We start from the raw sequence: 24,317 nt of genomic DNA, 5'->3' as shown, positions 1-24,317 counted from the left end.
GCCTGAAAATGCAGAAACTGCACAAATTTCAGTCCTTGGTCATCTCATAGATTTACTTTCTCTAAGTTGAGGCATTTTTATGGCATTGGCTATCAATCATAATCCCCAGATTTAACTTTGGCCTGTACCTCTTACCCATTACTCACATTCAGGGCCATTATTTCCAACCATCCATAAGACATTGTTCCTTGGAATTTTTGCCATCTCCTCAAACGCAATAGGTCAAAACAGAACCAAGCATGTTCTACATTCCCTATTTCTGTCCCCAAATTACCTAATTCTAGGAATAGCAGTAGCATTACAGATCTCACAGGTTCAAATTTTCAGAGATATTGTTGACTTATTTCTTTCTTATGCTGCCTGTATCTAATCATTCACCTACTTCCATCTATTATTCTTTTTAAATGTTTCTTGAGTTCTTATAAAGTCAATTTCCACAGCTATCAACCTAGCCTAGAGCTTCATTAAACTTTACTCCCATCTCCATTTTTCCCAAGGTGTAGTCAGAACTATGAAACTGTCAGATTCATATTCTCAAAATGTTTTTCATCACTTATTCAAAGTTTGCTAATAAGATTTCCCATTAAAAGGTGCCTGGAATTTAATGTCTAATAATCTTGTCTTAAATTTCTATCCAAATTCATTCCCTATTATTCTTCAACTCAATCCCTTTACATAGCAGATCAGGTTCCTTGGTGAACCCTGCAGGTACGACAGTAAATTCCTCAAAGGCAGGAACTACCACTTACCTTGCTCTGTTCCACAAACTGTATTGAGCTTAACTAATACTTATTTACTGGATTGCAATGTATTTGAGATATTTTCATAAGAACATAAGAAATAAAAAATGGATCAAAGTAGTAGTCCACGAAGAGCTATATTTTTGGGGAGATTATGATAGCTTTCTTCCATGACATTAAACGCACAAGGTTGAATGTGTACCTTAAGGATCGTTGTCATTTCCTTAATCCAGGGATGGGAGATCTTTCTCTCTGCCAAGGGCCATTTGGATGTTTATATCATCATTCACAGGCCATACAAAATTATCAACTTAAAAATTAGCTGGCTATATTTGGTTAAACATTTAATTAATTCACCCCTAATGCCTTGGCAGGGTCAGACTAAATGATTTTGCAGGCCTTATATAGACCGTGGGCTAGACGTTCCCTACCCCTGCTTAATTCCTTATTATCACCAATGATTCAGCAAAGGCAAATTTATAATTTCCTGCACCATGGAAAAAATATTGATTTTATTCCAGATAACTAGTTTCTAAACACATCAAACGTTTAATTAAAGGCAGGAGGGAAAAGGTAATAGAAAATGAAATTGATAGTTCTAGATTAGGAAGACAGATTGGATTTAACAGCAAACTTTCTTTAACCTACCATTCTTTTGGGGCTCACTAGCTCCCAGGCTGATTTATTTTATTTGCAGGAACTGATGGGCATACAATGCAGTCCCAAGTCCAGGTTTAGTTATATTTTGTTTTTGAATAATCACCTGATAAATATATGGTGTCATGGCGTCTCTCTGGATTTCAAAGAAATCAGACCACTGGAAGGCAGAACAACTGAATTCAAAATTCTAAGATTTTTCTTTTTTTTTTTTAGCTACTGATGGAACCCACAAACCATTTATTTACCCTTGAAAACAGCTTCTTTGCTGCTAAGAAGAATGTGCCTGGCCAACGATTTTAATTAAAATGTACGAAGTGTTGGCTCTGTAAACCTGGTTTATGTCAGATATGTCTAAGATACTAAACAGACAATGCAATTTCCTTATAGTTCTGAGAGCTTTCTATTTTTAGTCTCTATTCATAACTTGCCAATTTCTAGTTGTGTGGTATGTTTACAGACTATTTCTTAGCCTCTCTGAATCTATTTCCTTATTTGCAAAACAGGGATAGTAACACCCCATCTAAATTGCAGAATATTGAGAGGTTCAAGTGGGATAATGAATGTTAAAGTACCAGATAATTCTTCACTGGTTTACCTTCAGCAGCCACTATAAATTTTCTTCCAATAGTGAAGGAAACTGCTACTACAGATTACAGAAACTCCATTAAGGCTTTAAAATAGGATTTTAAAATATGTCCTACATTTCCAACTTAATTGCACAGGTGCTGGAGGCTGGGGGAATGTGTTCACTGTATTTTGCCACATTGAGCCCCTACCTAGCAGAAGCACTGAGCAGACTGATTGGATTATCGAATCCCTGACCAATAAAAAAAGCAGAAATAATTCAATTCATATTGGCAGCCTAATTTAAGGCAGGTAAGGTAGATCCCCAAACTCCCAGAAATTTGCTAAAATCAACAAAATTTTACTGCATTCAGTTCTAGTCCTAGCAATGAAACATTGAATATCCTTACCTGCTAAGTTCAAGGTTGACACTTCAGAGTCCTTTTGAACTCACTCTCAGAAAACAAGTCTTCAGTAAATCCAAATCTATCTGTTTCTTGAAGAGCTAAGCCGTCATTGGTGACCTCCACAGTGAATCTAAATACTCCAGAGGGTCCTGAAAGCGCAGTTCATTCACAGGACACCTGCTCTTTAGGCAAGCTTCTTTGAAAACATGGGTTGCTGTTGTTTTTAAGAGCAGAGAGGGTAGAGCACATGTCAGCCAATGTATATAGATTCTTCTTCCTCTTTCAGATTAGTTTTCAAACTGTTTTAAGTACGCCTAAGTTTTACTTCTCTGGTGGCAAATGGGGGAGGGGAAGGAAGAGAGAAGGAAGAAGAATAGAAACTGGAGACTTGCAGCAGGTTATTTTGTGTGCACTGGTAAATGAACTGTTATCCTTAGCTCCAGCAACAGAATCTTCAGGAAATCACACAGCTGCTGTGAGATGGGAAGCAGGAAGGAATATATTCTGTCCAGCTTAGTGCTCTCTGACTTTTATGACTTGGGGGTGGTTAGACTATTTGTAGGCGGAGAAAGATAATCCTACTGGTATATAGTAATTTGTTATTATGTGAAACTTGATCTTAGGCAAGATAAATTAATCCTCTCTCTTTCTCTCCCTCCCTTCCTCCCTCCCTCCTTTTTGACACTCATGGATCTGTCCACATTCTAAAAAGGCTTTTCTTTTCTGGTGCCTTATGTCCTGAAAAATAATTGCCTTAGTTTGAGCTTTGTTTTCTGAAATCGCCATGAAATACATTGCCTCCACTGAATTAAAAGTGGGTTGTTTTTTTGTCACACTGAGAATAGTCTGGAATGTTTGGGCTTGCTGTCAGTGGTTCTGTGTTAGGAGTTTGCAATATAGGTTAATGCTCTTGACCTTTGGCTAGGTGCTGGGGTGTTGTTGGAGATATCAGATGCTCTGTATGGCTTCTGGAAGATAGGGACATGACAATATGCTACATGCTGATTTGAGTTTGGTGTAGCATCTTGATGTTGTGAACCAAATGAAGAGACCCTGATGTGAGTTGTTTACATCAATTATATTGAGTTATATTATACTAGAGGCCCAGTGCACTGGGGGTGGGGGTGGGGTCCCACAGCCCAGCCTGAGCCCTCTCACAGTCCAGGACCCCTCGAGGGATGTCCACCTGCTGGCATAGGCTTGCTCCCCACACTGCCGTGAGCCCAGCTTCTGGCTGAGCAGCACTCAGGGGAGCGCACTGACCACCAGGGGGCAGCTCCTGCATTGAGTGTCTGCCCCCTCATGGTCAGTGCACAGTATAGCGACTGGTAGTTCTGCCGTTTGGTCGATTTGCATATTAGGGTTTTATTATATAGGATAAGATAGTCTATATGGGGATCGGCATATTTATGCTAATTTTAACACTTTAAAAACATGGCCAGATAACTAATAACTAATTTGATTGTACTCAGTAAAACATGAGCCCAGCAACAGCCCTTTGGCCTGTTACATGCTGCAGGGACAAAGCCATTTATCTAGTACTAGAGGCCCGGTGCATGAAATTCGTGCACGGGAGGGTGGGGGGCGGGTGTCCCTCAGCCCAGCCTGCACCCTCTCCAATCTGGGATATCGCTCTCACAATCCAGGACTTCTGGTTCCCAATGGCGTGCCTGCCTGCCTGCTGAATTGCCCCTAACCGCTTCTGCCTGCCAGCCTGATCACCCCCTAACCACTCCCCTATCAGCCTGATAGACACCTAACTGCTCCCCTGCCAGCAAAATTGCCCCTAACTGCCCTCCCCTGCAGGCCTGGTCACCCCCAACTGCCCTCCCCTGCAGGCCTGGTCACCCCCAACTGCCCTCCCCTGCAGGCCTGGTCACCCCTAACTGTCCTCCCCTGCTTGCCTGGTCACCCCCAACTGCCCTCCCCTGATGACCTGGTCACCCCCAACTGCCCTCCCCTGCAGGCCTGGTCACCCCCAACTGCCCTCCTCTGCCAGCCTGTTCATCCCTAACCACCCTCCCCTGTAGGCCTGATCACCCACAACTGCCCTCTCCTGCTGGCCATCTTGTGGTGGCCATCTTGTGTCCACATGGGGGCGGCCATCTTTGACCACATGGGGGCAGCCATCTTGTGTGTTGGAGTGACAGTCAATTTGCATATCAGGCTTTTATTATATAGGATTTGCATAATTACAGCATTATCTCACACCCAACCTGGCACCAGGGCTCTAAGGTTTCTGAAATATTCATCTTTGTTCATAGAATTCTTGGTTGTGGTAGTGGTTGGGAGAAAAGGCCAACAAACCAAATCAAAGGGGTAGATAATATTTGGACCCAAGACCAGACACTTTAATAATCTCTGAGGAGTTTTACTAACTAAAGATACACTATAACTAAAATTTCTTCAACTAAATTTGGGTCCCTAGAGCTCTAGAGGAAAGTTCATAAGGGAGAGAGAGAGTTAGCTATCACTTCCTCTCCAGTCTGGACTGTTATAGTTATCTTTGTTTTTTTAAATATATTTTATTGATTTTTTACAGAGAGGAAGAGAGAGGGATAGAGAGTTAGAAACATCGAACAGCTGCCTCCTGCACAACCCCTATTGGGGATGTGCCCGCAACCAATGAACATGCCCTTGACTGGAATCGAACCTGTGACCCTTCAGTCTGCAGGCTGACACTATCCACTGAGCCAAACAGGTTTTGGCATGTTATAGCTATCTTAAGCTATGGTAGAATGGCAGTTAATACTCAGGTAAGGAAGGAAAGAAAAAGGAACTAGTTCTTTCACCTTCAACATGGCACCACAGCAGCCGGGAAGAGAGGGGATGCCCTGTGTTGCTTCTCTGTCATTCCCTACTCATTTCCTTCCTTAGCTGCTTCTCTGCTTTCTGAGTGATAGGAAGGGCAGTACTCCACCAATCCCCAATTAGATCTTGGCCTTATACAGCTGCATCAATTTATACCATGTTTACTATAATTGACAGAATATTTTTAAAAATCGTCTTTCCTTACCTCTACATCCTTTCTTATACTTTCTGTACATTTTCATTGCATACTTATCCTCATATTTTCTGGCATTTAAGGATATGGTAAAATGCCCATACTGATAACTCTCTGCTGCTATCTCTACACTTTTTCTTCTTTTCTCAGACTTTGTCAGGTATTATTTTAATAATGAGGTTGAGAGTACCAAGTAGGAAAGGGTGAGAGAGCAGAAGAATAAATAATTTTTAAAATATAATTTTATTGATTTCAGAGAGAAGAATGGAGAGGGAGAGAAGGACAGAAACATTAATGATGAGAGCGAATCATTGACTGGCTGCCTACTGCACACCCCCTACTAGGGATCGAGCCCACAACTCAGGCATCTGCCCTGACCGGAAATCATACTGCAACCTCCTGCTTCATAGGTCAATGCTCAACTACTGAGCAAAACTGGCTGGGAAATAACATGTAATTTTGTGAGGACTTTGTCTTAGTGAAGGACAATTTGGATAGAAGGTTAAAGGATTTCCATTCACACAATTTTCACAACATTAATGACTAGCCATAGGATTCATAGCTTACATAAACTAATAGAGCTGAAAAGGGACCTTTAAAAATAATTTCCTTTAGATACTTTTTAAAATGATTTCTTGAGTCACCAGCTCATTGTGTTCCTACCTGTTAGCTCATTGCTTTGTTTGGTTTGTCAAATAAATAAATCTAGTCTAAATCTCTCATATTACAGATGAAGAGACAGGCCAGAGAGAGAGAGACTTTCTCAAGATCTATTTCTTTTACCATAAAAATCAAGAAGAGTACTTTTTTTCTTTTAGAACTGAAATTGTTTCACAATCAATATTAAAGGGACTTTGGAATTCCAAAATGGTGACAGAGTAAGTGGAAGTTACACTGACACTCTCCCAGGACCAAATTGGATTTATAACTAAAATAAAGAAAAACCATTCTGAATGACCAAATGAAGACTAGCTGGAGAGAATCCTGATAACCAAGGATGGAAAGTAGATGCCTCATAGAGAGTATGGAGGTGCAAGAGGGCTGCTGGTCTCCCACAGACAGCAGCTGAAGTCCCAGAGGTATAGCTCAGCTGTGGGGGGTTTCCACAGAGAACTCTGGGGTCTAAACTGTAATCTGGGCTCCCCAGCTCAGAGCACTAGAACTGAGAAAGGTGCCCATATAACATCTGGTTTTGAAAATCAGTGAGGTTGCTGTCTGCCAGGGAGAGATGGCTGGAAATGCAGGCACCATCTTAAAGGGACAATGCACAAAATTTCATGTGCAATCACTCACCTTGGCCTCTGGCTGATGGAGATCAGAGTGGACTAGAGCTGTGTGAGGAGAAGCCAGGGTTGTGGATCTGGGGATAGAGCTCAGAAGGCAGGTGCCCCAGTTTTCTGTGCTGAGTTATACCCTCATACTGCAGAGGATATCTTTCTCAAGAAGACCATTACTATCCAGGCAGCTTTTGCTCGCAGGAGAAGAAATTGCATCACCCTGTTGGAAAACCTCTTGCGAAACACTGTAGAGTCTATGCCTTGCTGTGGTCTATAACTTGAGGCTCATTAAGACTGAATATAACAATTAGACCATAGGCAAAGGCAGATCTCTGGATGTTTTGAGACTTTGCCTGATCTCCTTCTGGCAAAGCAAACCTTGGTGCAGGTCTTGGTCATTTCCAAAGGCACTCAGCCACAGCAGAGGTTAGCTGCAAACTGTAGATTGCTGATAGCTCCAAACAGGGTACTGGGGGAAAATCACAAACAGTGTCTGAAATTGTCCTGCACCAGAGACTGTGAGTCCTAGCAGATCTATTTAATATAAGCATGTCAAACTCAAAGGCTAACACTGGCTAAATAAACAAGGTGTAAGTTTATGTGGGCCACAAAAAAGAAAAGCTTCAATTTTCATAGAAACGTAGGTTTATTTCAACAGAGACATGCTGACTACAAAGGACTGAAATAAATAAGTAATCATTAACATAAAGTAATAGAACATTTAAATAAAAATTAATATTTTTCTTCAACATTAACTTACCAGACACTGAATAACTGCACAAATTAATAAGAATAATGCAAATAAACCTATTTTTCTTGTTCTCCAAAAAGCAAAGTATTTCCTGTTGCGCACACCAAACAAGTCAGTACAAGACTGATGACGTGGTAATCAGCTGCTAAAATATTTGCTGCTAGTATTAGTGTAGAGAAATGGTGCCTGTGCTTAAGGCACATAAGGGAAATGAATGCAACACGATTAAAGTAATCAGTCATTAGTGAACATTATAGTCGTTATTAATAATTATGTATAACAAGATATTGTAAAAATTAAGTTATGAAATTTTTATTAAAACATTTCTTACATGCCGTTATATTGGCTGGGCTGCAAAAATATCTGTTGTGGGCCGCATGAGGCCCATGGTCTGCAAGTTTGACTTGCTTGATCTAATATATAGACACAAATGCAAACAGGGAGCCAAAATGGGAAGACAAAAAAACAAGCCCCAAATGTAAGAACAAGAGAATTCTCCAGAAAAAGTGCTAAATGAAATGGAGATAAGAAATTTATCAAGATATAGAGTTCAAAATAATGATGACAAGGATGCTCAATAGCATGAGAACAGATACAGTGAAAAATGAACAGTCAGAAGTAAAGATTGACATAGCACTAATAAAGAACACATTGGAAGGAATACATGGCAGATTAGAGACATCCAAGGATCAGATCAGAGAATTAGAAGACAGGGTAGAAAAAGATATCACTCAATCAGAGAGTGAAAAAGAAAAAAATTAAAAAACAGGAGGACAGCTTAAGGGAGCTGCGGGACAGCATAATACTTACAATATTTGTATCATAAGAGTGCCAGAAGGGAAGAAAGTGAGCAAAGGATAGAGGATATGTGAAGAAATAATGGCAGAAAACTTCCATGTCCTAACCTGGTGAAGGAAAATGTCACACAAATTCAGAAGGCACAGAGAGAAGAACCCAAAGAGGCAAGAAGAACCCAAAGAGGCCCATGCCCAGATACATCATAATTAAAATGCTAAAAATTAAAGACAAAGGCAGAAAAAAAAGACAAAGACAGAATCTTAAAGTCTGCAAGAGAAAAGCAATGTGTTACCTACGAAGGAGTTCCCATAAGGTTATCAGCTGATTTTCATAGAAACTCTATAGGCCAGAAGAGAATGGCATGAAGTATTTAAGGTAATGAAAAGCAAGGATCTGAAACCAAGACTACTATATCCAGCAAGGCTATCATTCAAAATAGATAGTGAAATAAAGGGCTTCGCAGAAAAAAATGGCTAAAGGAGTTTTTCACCACCAAACCAGCATTGCAAGAAATGTTAAAGGGACTGCTGTAATAATAAGAAGTAGAGAGAAAGAGAAGCATACACATAAAGAATTAAAATGGCAATAAATAAATACCAACAATAACCTTAAATGTAAATGGATTAAATGCTCCAATCAAAAGATATAGGGTAGCTGAATGGATAATAAACCATGACCCAAATATATGTTGTCTACAAGAGACCCACCTCAGAACAAAATACTCTAACAGGATGAAAGTGAAGGAATGGAAAAGATTTCCATGCACATGCAAACAAACAAACAAACAAATAAAAATCCACTAGGATGGCAATAATCATATCTGACAAAATAGACTTCAAAAAGAAAGCCATCACAAGGGACAATAAAGGTAACTACATAATACTAAAGGGATTGATCCAAAAAGAAGATATAACCATGGTAAACATATATGCACCCAATATAGGAGCACCTAAATATATAAAAAAATCTGGAGGACTTTATGAGAGATATTGACAGCAATACAGTCATATAGGGGACATTAACATCCCACTGACTTCACTGGATAAAACTTCCAGACAAAAACATCAACAAGGAAACAGAGACTCTATATGCCACAGTGGACAAGAAGGACTTAATTGACATTTACAGAACATATCAACTCAAAGCTGCAGAATATACATTCTTCTCAAGAGCACATGGGTCATTTTCAAAGATAGACCACATGTTATGACACTAACTAAGTCTCTACAAGTTCAAGAAGATTGAAATCATATAGAACATCTTTGATTACAATGACATGAAATTAGAAATCAATTACAATAAAAACACTCTAAAACATTCAAACACATGGATACTAAATAGCATGTGATTAAAGAATGAATGGGTTACAAATGAGATCAAGAAAGAAATTAAAAACTTCCTGGAAACCAATGAAAATGAACACACAACAATGTAAAATCTATGAGACATGGGGAAAGCAGTCCTGAGAGAGAAGTTTATAGCATGACAGGCCTAACTAGAAAAACAAGAAAAAATTTTAATAAGCAATCTAACCCTACAACTTAACTTAACGAATTAGAAAGAGAACAAGAAGAGAAGCCCAGAGTAAGTAGAAGGAAGGGGATAATAAAGATAAGAGTGGAAATAAAAGACATAGAGACTTAAAAAGCAATACAAAAGTTCAATGAAGCCAAGAACTGGTTCCTTGAAAAAATAAACAAGAGTGATGAACTTTTAGCCAGATTTACCAAGAAACAAAGTGAGAGGAGTCAAATAAATAAAATTAGAAATGAAAGTGGGGATTAACAACTGAGACCACAGAAATACAAAGGATTGTAAGAGAACCCTATGAAGAACTATGAAGAACTATATTCCAATAAGCTGGACAATGTGACTGAAATAGACAAATTCTTGAAAAATAAAATCTCCCAAAACTGAATCAGGAACAACCAGAAAATCTGAATAGGCTGGTAACTATTGATGAAATTGAATCAGTAATAAAAAACTCCCAGCAAACAAAAGCCCTGGTCCGGAAGGCTTCACAGGGGGGTGTTATCAAATATTTAAAGAAGAACTAACACCTATCCTCCTCAAACTATTAAAAAAAAAGATCAAGAGGAAGGAGCATTTCCAAATTCCTTTTACTAGACCAGCATTACTCTAATTTCAAAACCAGATAAAGACACTACAAAGAAAGAGAATTATAGGCCAATATCCCTAATGCACATAGATGCTAAAATCCTCAACAAAATATTAGCAAATTGGATCCAGCAGTACATTAAAATGATCATACACCGTGGCCAAATAGGATTTATTCTGGAGATGCAAGGTTGGTATAATATTCACAAATCAACAAATGTGATACATCACATAAACAATTTGAAAGACAAAAATCACATGATTATACCAATTGATGCAGAAAAAATATTCAACAAAATTCAATACCCATTTTTTATTAAAAAACTCTCAGCAAAGTGAGAATAGAAGGATTATACCTCAATATAATAAAGGCCATATGTGACAAACCTACAGCCAACATACTCAATAATCAGATCTAAAACCACTTCCCCTGAGAATAGGAACAAGACAGTGATGTCCACTTTCACCACTCTTATTAAACATAGTACTGGAAGTCCTAACCATAGTCATCAGACAAGAAGAAAAATAAAAGGCATCCAAAATGGAAAGGAGGAAGCAACATTGTCATTATTCATGAATGACATGATATTGTACATAGAAAACCCTAAGGAATCATACTAATAAAATGGTAATATGCGAATTAGACTAGACATCTTCCAGACATCCTTCCAGACAAAGCCATGGTGGCAGGGCTGAGGCAGAGGTGGTTAGGGGAAATCAGGGGAGCAGTTAGGGGGATCAGGCTGGCAGGGGAGAGCAGTTAGGGCAATCAGGCTGGCAGGCAGGTGAGCAGTTAGGAGCCAGCAGCCCCAGATTGAGAGAGGGATGTCCAACTGCCGGTTTAGGCTTCATCCCACAACTGGAAGTTGGACATCCCCCGAGGGGTCCCAGATTGGAGAGGGTGCAGGCCAGGCTGAGGGACCTCCCCCCATGCACGAATTTTGTGCACTGGGCCTCTAGTCCATTATAAAAATGACTAGATTTAATAAATTAATTCTGCAACCTAGAAGGATACAAAATTAACAGAAATCAATGGCACTTTTGTAAGCCAATAATGAAATCTCAGAAAGAAAAATGAAAAAACAACCCCATTTATCATTGGTACAAAAAATAATATACTTAGGAATAAAATTAACTAAGGAGATGAAAGACCTGTACTTGGAAAACTGCAGGTTGTTGAAAAAAAAGAGACAGAGGAAGATATAAACAAGTGGAAGAATATCTGTGTTTATGGATTGGTAGAATCAACATCATTAAAATATCCATAGTACCAAAAGCAATCTATAGATTCAATGCAATTCTTAGTAAAATACCAATGGCATATTTCATAGATCTAGAACAAACAATACAAAAATCTACGTAGAAGCAAAAAAGACCCAGAATAGCTGCAGCAATCTTGAGAAAGAACAAAGTTGAAGGAATCACATACTAGATATCAAGTTATACTACAAAGCCACTGTAATCAAAACATCCTGGTGCTGGCACAAGAACAGGTATATAGGTCAAAGAAACAGAACAGAGATCCCAGAATTTGTCCCAAGCCAATATGCTCAATTAATATTTGACAAAGGAGGCAAGAGCATACAATGGAGTCAAGACAGTGTCTTCAATAAATTGTGTTGGGAAAATTGGCAAGGTACATGCAAAAAAATGAAACTAGACCACCAGCTTACACCATACACAAGAATAACCTCAAAATGATTAAATGACTTAAAAGTAAGTCATGATACCATAAAATTCTTAGAAGAAACCATACCAGACTTCAAAACTACAACTAAAAGACAAAACGGAATCATCCAGAACTACAGGAAGGCTGGCTGAGTGGAAATTCTACAACTAGAAGGGAAGAGAAAAGCACACTGAGACTCAGAGGAGGTGTGGAAGTGAAGTGTGGAGGTACAGAAGCGCGAGCACAGAAAGGGCTGGCAACTGAGGATGCGGTTGTTTTTTTCAATCAGGAGGAAGACACAAGCTCCTGACTGCTCTGAACTCCAGTTCTGGGCAAGACTCTGGGGACCCAGACTCATACTGGGGGGAAACTGGACTGTCTGGCATCGGGCCGGAAAACGAAGGTGGTGTTTTCTCTGAGGTGCTTGCAGCGATTACCGCGGGACACTGAGACCTGGGGGCCTCATAGGGCAGGGCTGAAGGTCAACCATTGCTGTTTGCTCCACCCTGTTGATTCCCTGAGACCCCGCCCCACCCAATTTACAACCCCATGCCAGCTGTGCACAGAGGCTTTTGCATATGAATGGCCTGGCCCTTTGCAATCTAAAATTACCCAACAAACTGCAGCTGGGTCAGAGAGCCCCAGAACTTCCAAAAGAAGGTCCAAGGCTCCACAGCAGCCTGCATTGCTTCACAGCTGGGCCTCATCTGGGTGCCTCCAAACCCCAAACAAAGAAGAGGAATCTGCAGATCTCTCCGTAGCTCCTGCTGGGTGGCCTCAGGCAGAGCTAAATTTGCACTTCCTTGGAGATCCAAGAGCCAGTGTACCCAGTGGTCAGAGTGGGACCACCCAGATTACAACTCCTCAGATCCATAAAGGACACACTCAGGGGGCAGACACAGTGAGCACCAAAGCCCCACTGAAGCAAGACCTGCCCCATAAGGGTGTCTCCAACACAGAAATTCTCCCATCATAGACACAACTGATCCTCACAGCCAATTGGCCTGGAAGTCAATTCCTCCCAGTGATACCAAAAACAATCAAGGCTTAACTACAACAAGACTGTGCACACAGCACACAAAGGGGTGCAACAAGAGTGTCCACCTCAGGTAATTGGGGAGGCTGAACCACTGGGCCTTATAGGACACCTAGCACACAAAGCCACTCTATCAATACAGGGAAGCAGCCAAAATGTGGCGATAAAGAAACAGGTCACAAATGACAGAAATGGAGGAAAGCATACTATTGGATATAGAATTCAAAACCATGTTTATAAGGTTTTTCAAGAATTTTCTAGAAACCACCGATAAATTTAGTGAGTCCCTTGAGTATATGGAAAAGGACCAGTCAGAAATTAAGCATACACTGACTGACATAAAGAATAATATACAGAGATCCAACAGCAGATTAGAGGATCACAAGAATTAAGTCAAAGATTTGAAATACGAGGAAGCAAAAAACACCCAACCGGAAAAGAAAAAAAAATCCAAAAATATGAAGATAGTGTAAGAAGCCTGTGGGACAACTTCAAGTGTACCAACATCTGAATTATGGGGGTGCCAGAAGAAGAGAGAGAGAGCAAGAAAACCTATTTGAAGAAATAATGACAGAAAACTTCCCCTACCTGGTGAAAGAAATAGACTTACAACTCCAGGAAGTGCAGAGAACCCCAAACAAAAGGAATCCAAAGAGGACCACACCAAGACACAATCATAATTAAAATGCCAAGATCAAAATACAAAGAGAGAATATTAAAAGCAGCAAGAGAAAAACAGTTAGTTACCTACAAGGGAGTACCCATACGAATGTCAACTGATTTCTCAACAGAAACTATGTAGGCTAGAAGGGAGTGGCAAGAAATATTTAAAGTGATGAATAGCAAGAACTTACAACCAAGGTTACTCTACCCAGCAAAGTTATCATTCAGAATTGAAGGGCAGATAAAGAGCTTCACAGATAAGAAAAAGCTAAAGAAGTTCATCACCGCCAAACCAGTATTATATGTAATGCTTAAGGCTATTCTGTAAGAAGAGGAAGAAGAAGAAAAAGGTAAAGATAAAAATTATGAACAACAAATACATATCTATCAACAAGTGAACCTAAAAATCAAGTGAATGAAAAAATCTGATGGACATAATATACTGGTGAATATAATAGAATCACGGGTATAGAAAGGGAGCAGACTGACAATTCTCGGGGTGAAGAGTGTGTGTGGGGCGCTGGAAAAGACTGGACAAAAATCATACACCTATGGATGAGGACAGTGGGGCAAGGGTAAGGGCATGGGGTGGGGTGGGAACTGGGTGGAGGGGAGCTATGGGGGGAAAAAAAGAGGAACAACTGTAATAATCTGAACAATAAAGTTTTATTTTAAAAAAAGAAAGAAAAACAACAACAACAAAAAACAAAAACAAAAACAAAAAACAAAACAAAATAAAAAACAAAAAAGGAAGAGTCCATACCAGTAAGCAGGAAAACCGCCGACTTCTCTCCTACCAATATGTTTACTGATTCATCTCCTAGGGCAAATGAAACTAAGGGGAAAATAAACAGATGGGATTACATAAAAATAAAAAGCTTCTTCACAGTAAAAGAAACCATGAATAGAATGAAAAGAGAGCCCACTACATGTGAGAACATATTTAGCAATGATACATCCAATAAGGGGCTATTTTCCAAAATATATAAGGAACTCATGCTAATTAACAAAAGGAAGACAAACAATCCAATTAAAAAATGGGCAATGGACCTGTATAGACACTTCTACAAAGTGAACAAACAGAAGGCCAAGAGACATATGAAAAAATGGTCAAAGTCACTAAACAGCTGATGTAAGCAAATTAAAATGACAATGAGGGCTCACCTCACACCTGTCAGAATGGCTATCATCAACAAATCAACAAAGGACAAGTGTTGGGCAGATATGGAGAAAAGGGAACTCTAGTACACTGCTGGTGGGAATGCAGACTGGTACAGCCACTGAGGAAAACAGTATGGAGTTTCCTCAAAAAATTAAAAATGGAACTCCCATTTGACTCAGTAATCCCACTTCTAGGAATATATCCTAAGAAACCAGAAACACCAATCAGAAAGGATATATGCACCCCTATGTTCATAGCAGCACAATTTACAATAGCCAAGATTTGGAAATAGCCCAAGTGCCCATCATCAGATGAGCGGATAAAAATATTTGGTATATTTACACAATGGAATACTATGCAGCTATAAAAAAGAAAGAACTCTTACCATTTGCAACAGCATGGATGGACCTGGAAAGTATTATTCTAAGCGAAATAATCCATTAAGAGAATGATTAGTATCACATTATCTCACTCATATGTGGTATCTAATGAACAAAATAGATCCAGAGACATGGAAGCATGGAATAGACTGATGAATTTTAGTCAACGGCGGGGGTGTGTGGTTGTGTGGGGAGTGATTAACCAGAGAACTTATATGCATATAATAAAGCAGTAATATGCAAATTGACCCTCACACCCTCACACAAGATGGCTTCCCCCATGTGGTCAAAGATAGTCACCACAAGATGGCCTGCAAGGGAGGGTAGTTGGGGGCGGCCAGGCCTGCAGGGGAGGGCAATTAGGGGTGACCAGGCTGGCAGGGGAGGGCAGTTAGGGGTGACCAGGTTGGCAGGGGAAGGAAGTTAGGGGTGACCAGGCTGGCAGGGGAGGGCAGTTGGGGGAGGGAGCAGGCCTGCAATGGAGGGCAGTTAGGGGCAACCAGATGGCAGGGGAGAGCAGTTGGGGCAACCAGGCCTGCAGGGGAGGGCAGTTTGGGGGAACCAGGCCTGCAGGGGAGGGCAGTTGGGGTGACCAGGCCTGCAGGGGAGGGTAGTTAGGGGCAACTGGGATGGCAGGGGAGGGCAGTTGGGGGCAACCGGGCCATCAGTGGAGGGCAGTTGGGGGCAATCAGGCCAGCAGGGGAGCAGTTAGGCTTTGATCAGGCTGGCAGGGGAGTGGTTAGGGGGTGATCAGGCTGGCAGGCAGGCGAGCGGTAGGGAGCCAGCAGTCCCAGATTATGAGAGGGATGTCCAACTGCCAGTCGGACATCCCCTGAGGCTCCCAGATTGGAGAAGGTGCAGGCTGGGCTGAGGGACAGCCACCCTCCCCCAGTGCATGAATTTTGTGCACCGGGCTTCTAGTATGCATATATAATAGCTCATGGACACAGACAATAGGTGAAGGCCTGAGAGAGGCTGTTGCGGGATGGCGGTGGTCCACGGGAAAAAAAAGAACAAACAAAGGGGACGTATGTTATACTTTTAACAATAAATATATATTAAAAAGAAATAAAATTAAATATACATGAATGAAATAAAATTACATTTTTTGTGGTACATTTACATAATGAAATACTACACAGCTCTAAAAAAGAAGGAAATCTTGCCTTTTGTGACAGCATGGATGGACCCGGAGAATATTATGCTAAGTGAAATTAGTCAGTCAGAGAAAGACAAGTACCATATGATTTCACTTATATATGGAATGTAATGAATAAAATAAAATAACAAAAGAAACTATCAACAAAATTATGGATATTTTAATGATGTTGAATAATAGCAAAAAAAAGTCTGTTTTCAGACTCATGGGTACTGAGAACAGACTGAGAGCTATCAGAAGGGATGGGCATTAGGAAGCTTGGTGAAAAAGTTGAAGGGATTAAACAAAGAAAAAAACACCTCATAGATAGATAACACAGTCTGGTGATTACCAAAGGGGTGGGGAGGAGATAGAAGAAGATAAAGGGGGGGATATATAATGATGGAAGGAGACTTGACTTAAGGTGGTGAGCACACTATGTATTATACATGTGATATATTATAATTTTACACCTGAAACCTATATAATTTTATCAACCAATGTCACCTCAATAAATTTAACAACAATAATAAAATTCTGTTCATCAGTCACACTATCCACATTTCAGATGCTCAGTAGTAAAATATGGATAGTGGCTATTGCATTGAACCTCTCAGATTCAGAATAGATTTAAAAATTAATACTGTGTTTGAATTAGCGAGTATAACTAGTACAGGGTAATATAACTAAGTGCCAAAGTTAGAAAAAGAACCCAGATTTATGGCTCCCTCCCTATCAAGAGTGAATAGATTTATATTCACCCCCTTTGTATTAATTTCTAACTCAGTGTGGGTCTATAGGAATAACTGAAGTACATTGAGTGTGTGTGACTTTATGTGAGGGCTTTGAAATTTCAGAAGGAGGGTATCTAGTTAACATGGATGAGGGAGCTCCTTTGCATGGATTTGTACAGTTCTTCTCTTTCTCCCCTGACAGGACCAAAAAGAAAATATATATAAAGTTTTAGTGTAAAGTAAAAAAAAAAAAAAAAGATGCAAGATGTTAACGATGATAAATTCCAGCTTTATCTCTTCCTAATTAATGTTTGCCCCTCAGCACAGTTGGAGATGGGTGTGGGTCGGGAAATAGGATTGGTGCCATTTTGGCAACTGAGGTGAGAGTGTCTGTTGGGTTCATATGGTCAGGGAATCTGCTAATAGCTTATAAACCTATGAACTGGGCAGTTTGAACTTGTCCCCACCTCAGCGTTTGCTCTAAGAGAGGATCAGTAATAGAGGAATTAGGCAAAGACTTTTACTGAAAACCAGATCTTTCCTTATTTGAAGGGACTATCTATAACTATTTAAAACTGTGCCAACTCTTGGTTTTTCCAAAGAACATAAAAGAAAATTTCCTGAGAAACTACTATGTCATAAATTCCTGGTGAAAATGCTTATATAACTGGAGACTAGTCTATTAATATTTATTTTAGGTTTCCTAAGAAATCCACAGCTCCTCAAAGCTTTTGCTATTCCAAACTTGCTAACATAAGCCTGAAATAACTTTAAGTGTGCGTCACAATGAGAGTTTTCTATTAGATATCTATAATTTGAGACCCATTAAGAAGAAGTGACCCAAGGACTAACTCTTATAGGAGAGTTCATTCACTATGGATGGGAAATATTATTGTTCTTATTAGGAAAAAAAATGATAGTAATATCAGCTCTGCCTATTTCACAATACTATAAAGTAAATAACAGATAAAATTATTTCATTCCTTTTAAAACATTTTTACTTACAATTATAGTTGACATACATTATTATATTCGTTTCAGGCTGTCCACCCCAGTGAGTAGACATGGCATAACTTACAAAATGATCATCCTGATAAATCTTGCACCCATCTGACACCACACATGGTTATTAGAATATTATTGACTATATCCCCTATGCTGTACTTTACATCCCCATGACTATACTATAACTACTAATTTGTACTTCTAAATCTCTTTACCTTTTTCACCTAGTCCCCCAACCCCTTCCCATCAGGCAACCATCAAAATGTTCTTTGTATCTATGAGTCTGTTTCTGTTCTACTTATTCATTTTGGTTTTTTAATATTCAATTGTTGATGGATATGTATTAATTGCCATTTTGTTGTTCACATATTTGATCCTATTTGCCTTCTTATTCTTAAAGAAGAACCTTTAACATCCTACATAATAAAGAGGTAATATGCAAATTGACCCTCACGCCCTTGCACAAGATGGCCACCCCCATGTGGTCAACGATGGCCACCACAAGATGGCCTGCAGGGGAGTGTAGTTGTGGGCGATCAGGCCAGCAGAGGAGGGGAGTTGGGAGTGACTGGGCCTGCAGAGGAGGGCAGTTAGGGGCGACCAGGTGGCAGGGCATGGCAGTTAGGGGCAACCAGGCCAGCAGGGGAGGGCAGTTGGGGGCAACAAGGCCTTCAGGGGAAGACAGTTAGGGACAACCAGGCAGCAGGGGAGGGCAGTTGGGATTGACCAGGCCTACAGGGGAGGACAGTTGAGGGTGACCAGGCCAGCAGGGGAGGGCAGTTGGAGAAGGCCATGTTGGCAGGGGAGGGCAGTTGGGGGCAACCAGGCCTACAGGGGAGGGCAGTTGGGGGGGGGGACCAGGCCTACAGGGGGAGAGCAGTTAGGGGCAACCAGGTGGCAGAGGAGGGCAGTTGGGGGTGACCAGGCCTACAGGGGAGGGAAATTAGAGGCAATCGGGCCAGCAGGGGAAGGCAGTTGAGGACTATTGGGCCAGCAGAGGAGCAGTTAGGTGTTGATCAGGCTGGCAGGTGAGTGGTTAGGGGGTGGATCAGGCTGGTAGGCAGGCAAGTGGTTGGGAGTCAGCAGTCCCAGATTGTGAGAGGGCTCCCAGTTTGGAGATGGTGCAGGCTGGGCTGAGGGACCATCAGGCTGTCCACCCCAGTGAGTAGACATGGCATAACTTACAAAATGATCATCCTGATAAATCTTGCACCCATCTGACACCACACATGGTTATTAGAATATTATTGGGTATTCTGTGGGTATTAGAATATTATTGGGTATATCCCCCCAGCCACCCCAGTGCATGAATTTCATGCACCAGTCCTCTAGTCTGAAATAATAAAAGGCTAATATGCAAATTGACCAAACCACAGAACGACTAGTTGCTATGATGCACACTGACCATCAGGGGGCAGACGCTCAATGCAGGAGGTGCCCCCTGGTGGTCAGTGTGCTCTGACAGGGGGAACGCTATTCAGTCGGAAGCCAGTCTCATGGCCAGCGAGCCCAGCACTAAGGATGTCCAACAGTCATCCAGCAGTATACTCGGCTCCTGGACTGCAAGAGGGTGCAGGCTGGGCTGAGAGACAACCCCCCAACCCGAATGCACGAATTTTGTGCACTGGGCCTCTAGTTCCATGCTATAAATGTACCACAGCTTTTTATCCACTCATCTACTGATGTGCAGTTGGGCTGTTTTCAGATCTTAACTGTTGTAAATTGTGCTACTATTAACATAGGAGTGCACACATTCTTTTTAATTGGGTTTCTGGTTTTGAGGATATATTCCTACAAGTGAAATCACTGGCTGAAATGGTAGTACCATTCATATTTTTTAAGGAAACTCCATAATGACTATACCAGTCTGCATTCCCACCAGCAGTATACTAGGTAAGTGTCTAGGTCCTTTGACCTTTTTAAAAAATATATATATATTTTTTATTGATTTTTTACAGAGAGGAAGGGAGAGGGACAGAGAGCTAGAAACACCGATGAGAGAGAAACATCGATCAGCTGCCTCCTGAACATCCCCAGTGGGGATGTGAGCACAACCAAGGCACATGCCCCTGACTGGAATTGAACCTGGACCCCCTCAGTCCACAGGCCGATGCTCTATCCACTGAGCAAAACTGGTCAGGGCCTTTGACCATTTTTTAAATTGCATTGTTTGTCTTCCTTTTGCCAAATATGTTCTCCCATACATTGGGCTCCCTTTTCACTTGGTGATGGTTTCTTTTGCTGTGCAGAAGCTTTTTATTTTGATGTAGTCTCATTTGTTTATTTTTCTCTTTGTTTCACTTGCCCTAGGCGTTGTATCAGTGAAAATTTTACTATGTGAAATGTCTGATATTTTGCTGCCTAAGTTTTCTTCAAGAATTTTTATGGTTTCATGACTTACATTTAAGTCTTTTATCCATTTTGAGTTTATTTTTGTGTATCGTATAAGTTGGTGCTCTAGTTTCATTTTTTTTGCATGTACCTGTACAATTTCCCCATCATTTATTGCAAAGACCATCTTGACTCCATTGTATGCTCTTACTTCCTTTGTCAAATATTAATTGAGGTGGGCATGTGCCCTGACTGGGACTCAAACTAGGACCTTCTGGTTCATAGCTCAACCACTGAGCTAAGCCAACTGGGCTGAATTCATTTATTAAATCTCATTTAATTGCATCATGTTTTGTGTCCATTCAGTTACCCTATGTCTTTTGATTGTAACATTCAATCCATTTACATTTAATTTTATTATTGATAGGTACTTATTCACTGTCATTTTAATTCTTTATGCCTATGTTTCTCTCTCTAGTTCTTGTTCTCATTACAGCCTCCCTTTAGCATATCTTGCAGCACTGGTTTTGTACTGATAAACTCCTCTAGCCTCTTTTTATATGGGAAGCTCTTTATTTCACCATCTATTTTGAATGATAGCCTTGTTGGATATAGTAGTCTTGGTTTCAGAGCCTTGCTTTTCATTTCCTTGAATACTTTATGCCATTCCCTTCTGTTCTGCAGAGTTTCTGATAAAAAAAATCAGCTCACTGTCTTGTGGGAGCTCCTTTGTAGGTAACAAATTTATTTTTCTCTTGCTTCCTTTAATGTTCTCTCTTTTTATTTAATCTTTATCATTTTAATTACGATGTGTCTAGGCATGGGCCTGTTTGTTTTCTTCTTGCTTGGGACTCTCTGTGCCTCCTGAACTTGTGTGACTTTTTCCTTCACCAGGTTAGAGAAGGGAAGTTTTCTGCCATTGTTTCTTCACATGTTCTCTATCCCTTCTCTCATTATTCCCCTTCTGGCACTTCTATGATGTGAATATTGTTACATTTCATGTTGTTCCACAGCTCCCTTAAGCTGTTCTGATTTTTACTTGTTTTTTCTTTTTGGTTCTCTGATTGAGTGATTTTTTTCTAGTCTGTTTTCTAATTCACCGGGTCCAGTCCTCAACTTCTCCTAATCTGCTGTGTATTCCTTCCAAGGTGTTATTTATTAGTGCTATTATCATTCTTTATTTCCTACTGGTCTTTTTTTATAATGATTATATCTTTTCTCATGCTGTTGAGCATCCTTTCCATCATTATTCTAAACTCTATATCTGATAAATTTCTTTTTTTAAAAATATTTTATTGATTTTTTACAGAGAGGAAGGGAGAGGGATAGAGAGCTAGAAACATTGATGAGAGAGAAACATCGACCATCTGCTTCCTGCACACCCTCCACTGGGAATGTGCCTGCAACCAATATACGTGCCCTTGACCGGAATCGAACCTGGGACCTTTCAGTCCGCAGACTGATGCTCTATCCACTGAGCCAAACCGGTTTCAGCAATGATAAATTTCTTATATCCATTTCATTTAGCTCTTCTTATGTAGAATTCTCTTGTTCTTTTATCTGGGGCTTGTTTTTTATTTCCCCATTTTGGCTGTCTGTTTGGGGTTGTGTCTATGTATTAGGTAGATCTGGACCCCACAGAATACCTATTATATTAGGCCAATCCACCAAGCCTGGAATATTTAGAAGCTCTAACTAATACATAGAAATAAACACAGGGAGGCTGCCAAAATGAGGAGACAAGGAAACACATCCCAAATAAAATAATAAAACTCCCAATCTCTAGCACAGGACAAAGTCAGACTCTGTTTATGACTCGCCCTGCATACCCTGTTTGGAACTATAAATAATCCACAGCCTGTGGCTCCCTTTTCTAGGGATGGCTATGTTTGGAAAGGGCAAAGATTATCTTCCTAATCTCTGATTTTATCCACTGCTTCATCTACATCACTGTTCACTCTCAGTAATATAACCTTCATTTCCTGTAATGTATTCTTTACTTCTGATTGGTTCCATTTCATGTTTCCTAGTTCCATCTTTATGTTTTCTGTCTCTGTTGAAGTTCTCAGTAACTTCAACTACTCTTCTTCTAAATTCATTGATCATCTTTATAACCAGTGTTTTGAACTCTACATCTGATAGATTGCTTGTCTCCATTTTGTTTAATTCTTTTTCGGGAATTTTGTTTTATTATTTTATTTAGGATATGTTTCTTTGTCTCCTCATTTTGGCAGCCTCCCTGTGTTTATTTCTATGTATTAGTTAGGGTACCTAAATCTCCAGGGCTTGGTAGATTGGCCTAATATAATAGGTGTTCTGTGGGGTCCAGTGGCACAGCCTCTTCGATCACCCAAGCTGGGCACTGTGTATACCCTCCTGTTGTAGTTGAACCTTGATTGCTGTTGGCATGTCAATGGGAGGGATTTATACTCAGGTCTATCAGCTGAAAGTACTGGCTGTGACCACCACCTACTGTGAAGGATGAACCCCACAGAATAGGACTTACTCAGAAGGACTCTGATGCCCATTGTGTCCACCCCTTGAATGTGTCACTTGTGGAGGTGATTGGGTGGTGCTTGGATGTGGTTTGAAGATGTCCATTAGGTGTGTTGGCTCTGGAGCCTCCCAGGAGGTTCAGAACATGATCATCTGCCCCCTTCGTTCTGCTTGGGGCCACCTGATATGAGCTATAAAGAGAACTGCAGATGGCTGCTACTTTTGCTGAGCTTGAAGGTGCCCAGGCAAGGCCAAGCTGTGAACCAAGTCCAGCTGCTGCTAATGCCAGGCCTAAGGCCACTTAGCAAGAGGTACAGTGCTAGCTGAGGCAAGATACTGCTTGTTTTAGAGATTTTAGGAAAGTCTGAAGCATGAGCCAAGACAGGCCATTCATGTGGAAAAGCCATTTTAAACTACTTGGGTGGGCCCACTAGTTGGGTTTTGCAGGTTCTCAGGGAATCACCAGGGTAGGCAAACAGTGTGAGCCAGTTGAGTAGAGACTCATATATGGCATCAGCCTTTCAGTTCTGTTGGGGTTGAGCTCAGAAAAGGAACAATGGCCTCTGTCAGCACCCATGTCTGTGCCCCAGCTCTTGCCCTGATACCAGACACCCCGTATGTCCTTGGGTCCTTTCAAACTTCTGCTCTAGCCCTGGAGCTCAGAGGGAGTGAGTCTAAATAAGTTCATGAGTGGGCCCTTTAAGAGGAACTTCTGGGTCTCCATCTGCCCTTCATCTCACTCAGCCTCAATGCCTGCAGGTTTTTATAGCTAAAAGTTATGAAGACTTCTCTTCCTGGCACTGGAACCCTGGGCTCAGATTCCCTGCGTGGGGCTGGGACTGTCGCTCTTCAGGGGAGAATGTCAAAGTCAAGATATCCCTCCTGATTTTTATCTGCCACACGTGGTTGTGGGAACAGCCAGTTCCAAGTCTCTGCCCTTCCTAGCTTTCTAGATATGGCTTCTTCTTTAATTCCTTAGTTTTAGGACTTCCATTCAGGTGGTTCTGATTAATGGTTGTTCTGTAGTTTAGTTGTAATTTTGCTGTGGTTGTGGGATGAGGTGAGTACTGTGTTTACCTATGCCATCATCTTGATAATAAGTGACCTCATTTCTTGTTTCTCTATCCTCCTTTCCTGTGCAGTGCTGTTTCTTACTCAAAATATTGTGTAAGTTCTTGTAAGTTTTCAGAGAGAGAAATTTGAGTAACTCCAAGATAATTTGGGACCCTGTAAGGTTTTAAAATTCCTGGGCAGGGGATTATTTCTATTGAAGATCTAGGTGCAAACTCTCACTTTTATATCTGGAGCTAAGTTTGCCACAGTGACAGCATCTTCCAGGTGCATTTCTATGTGTTTTCTCTATGTATGGGCTAATGAAGTGCTG

This window comes from Eptesicus fuscus, chromosome 1 (assembly GCF_027574615.1).
Source record: "Eptesicus fuscus isolate TK198812 chromosome 1, DD_ASM_mEF_20220401, whole genome shotgun sequence".
Classification (NCBI taxonomy): Eukaryota; Metazoa; Chordata; class Mammalia; order Chiroptera; family Vespertilionidae; genus Eptesicus; species Eptesicus fuscus.
This window is presented reverse-complemented; position numbering follows the sequence as displayed.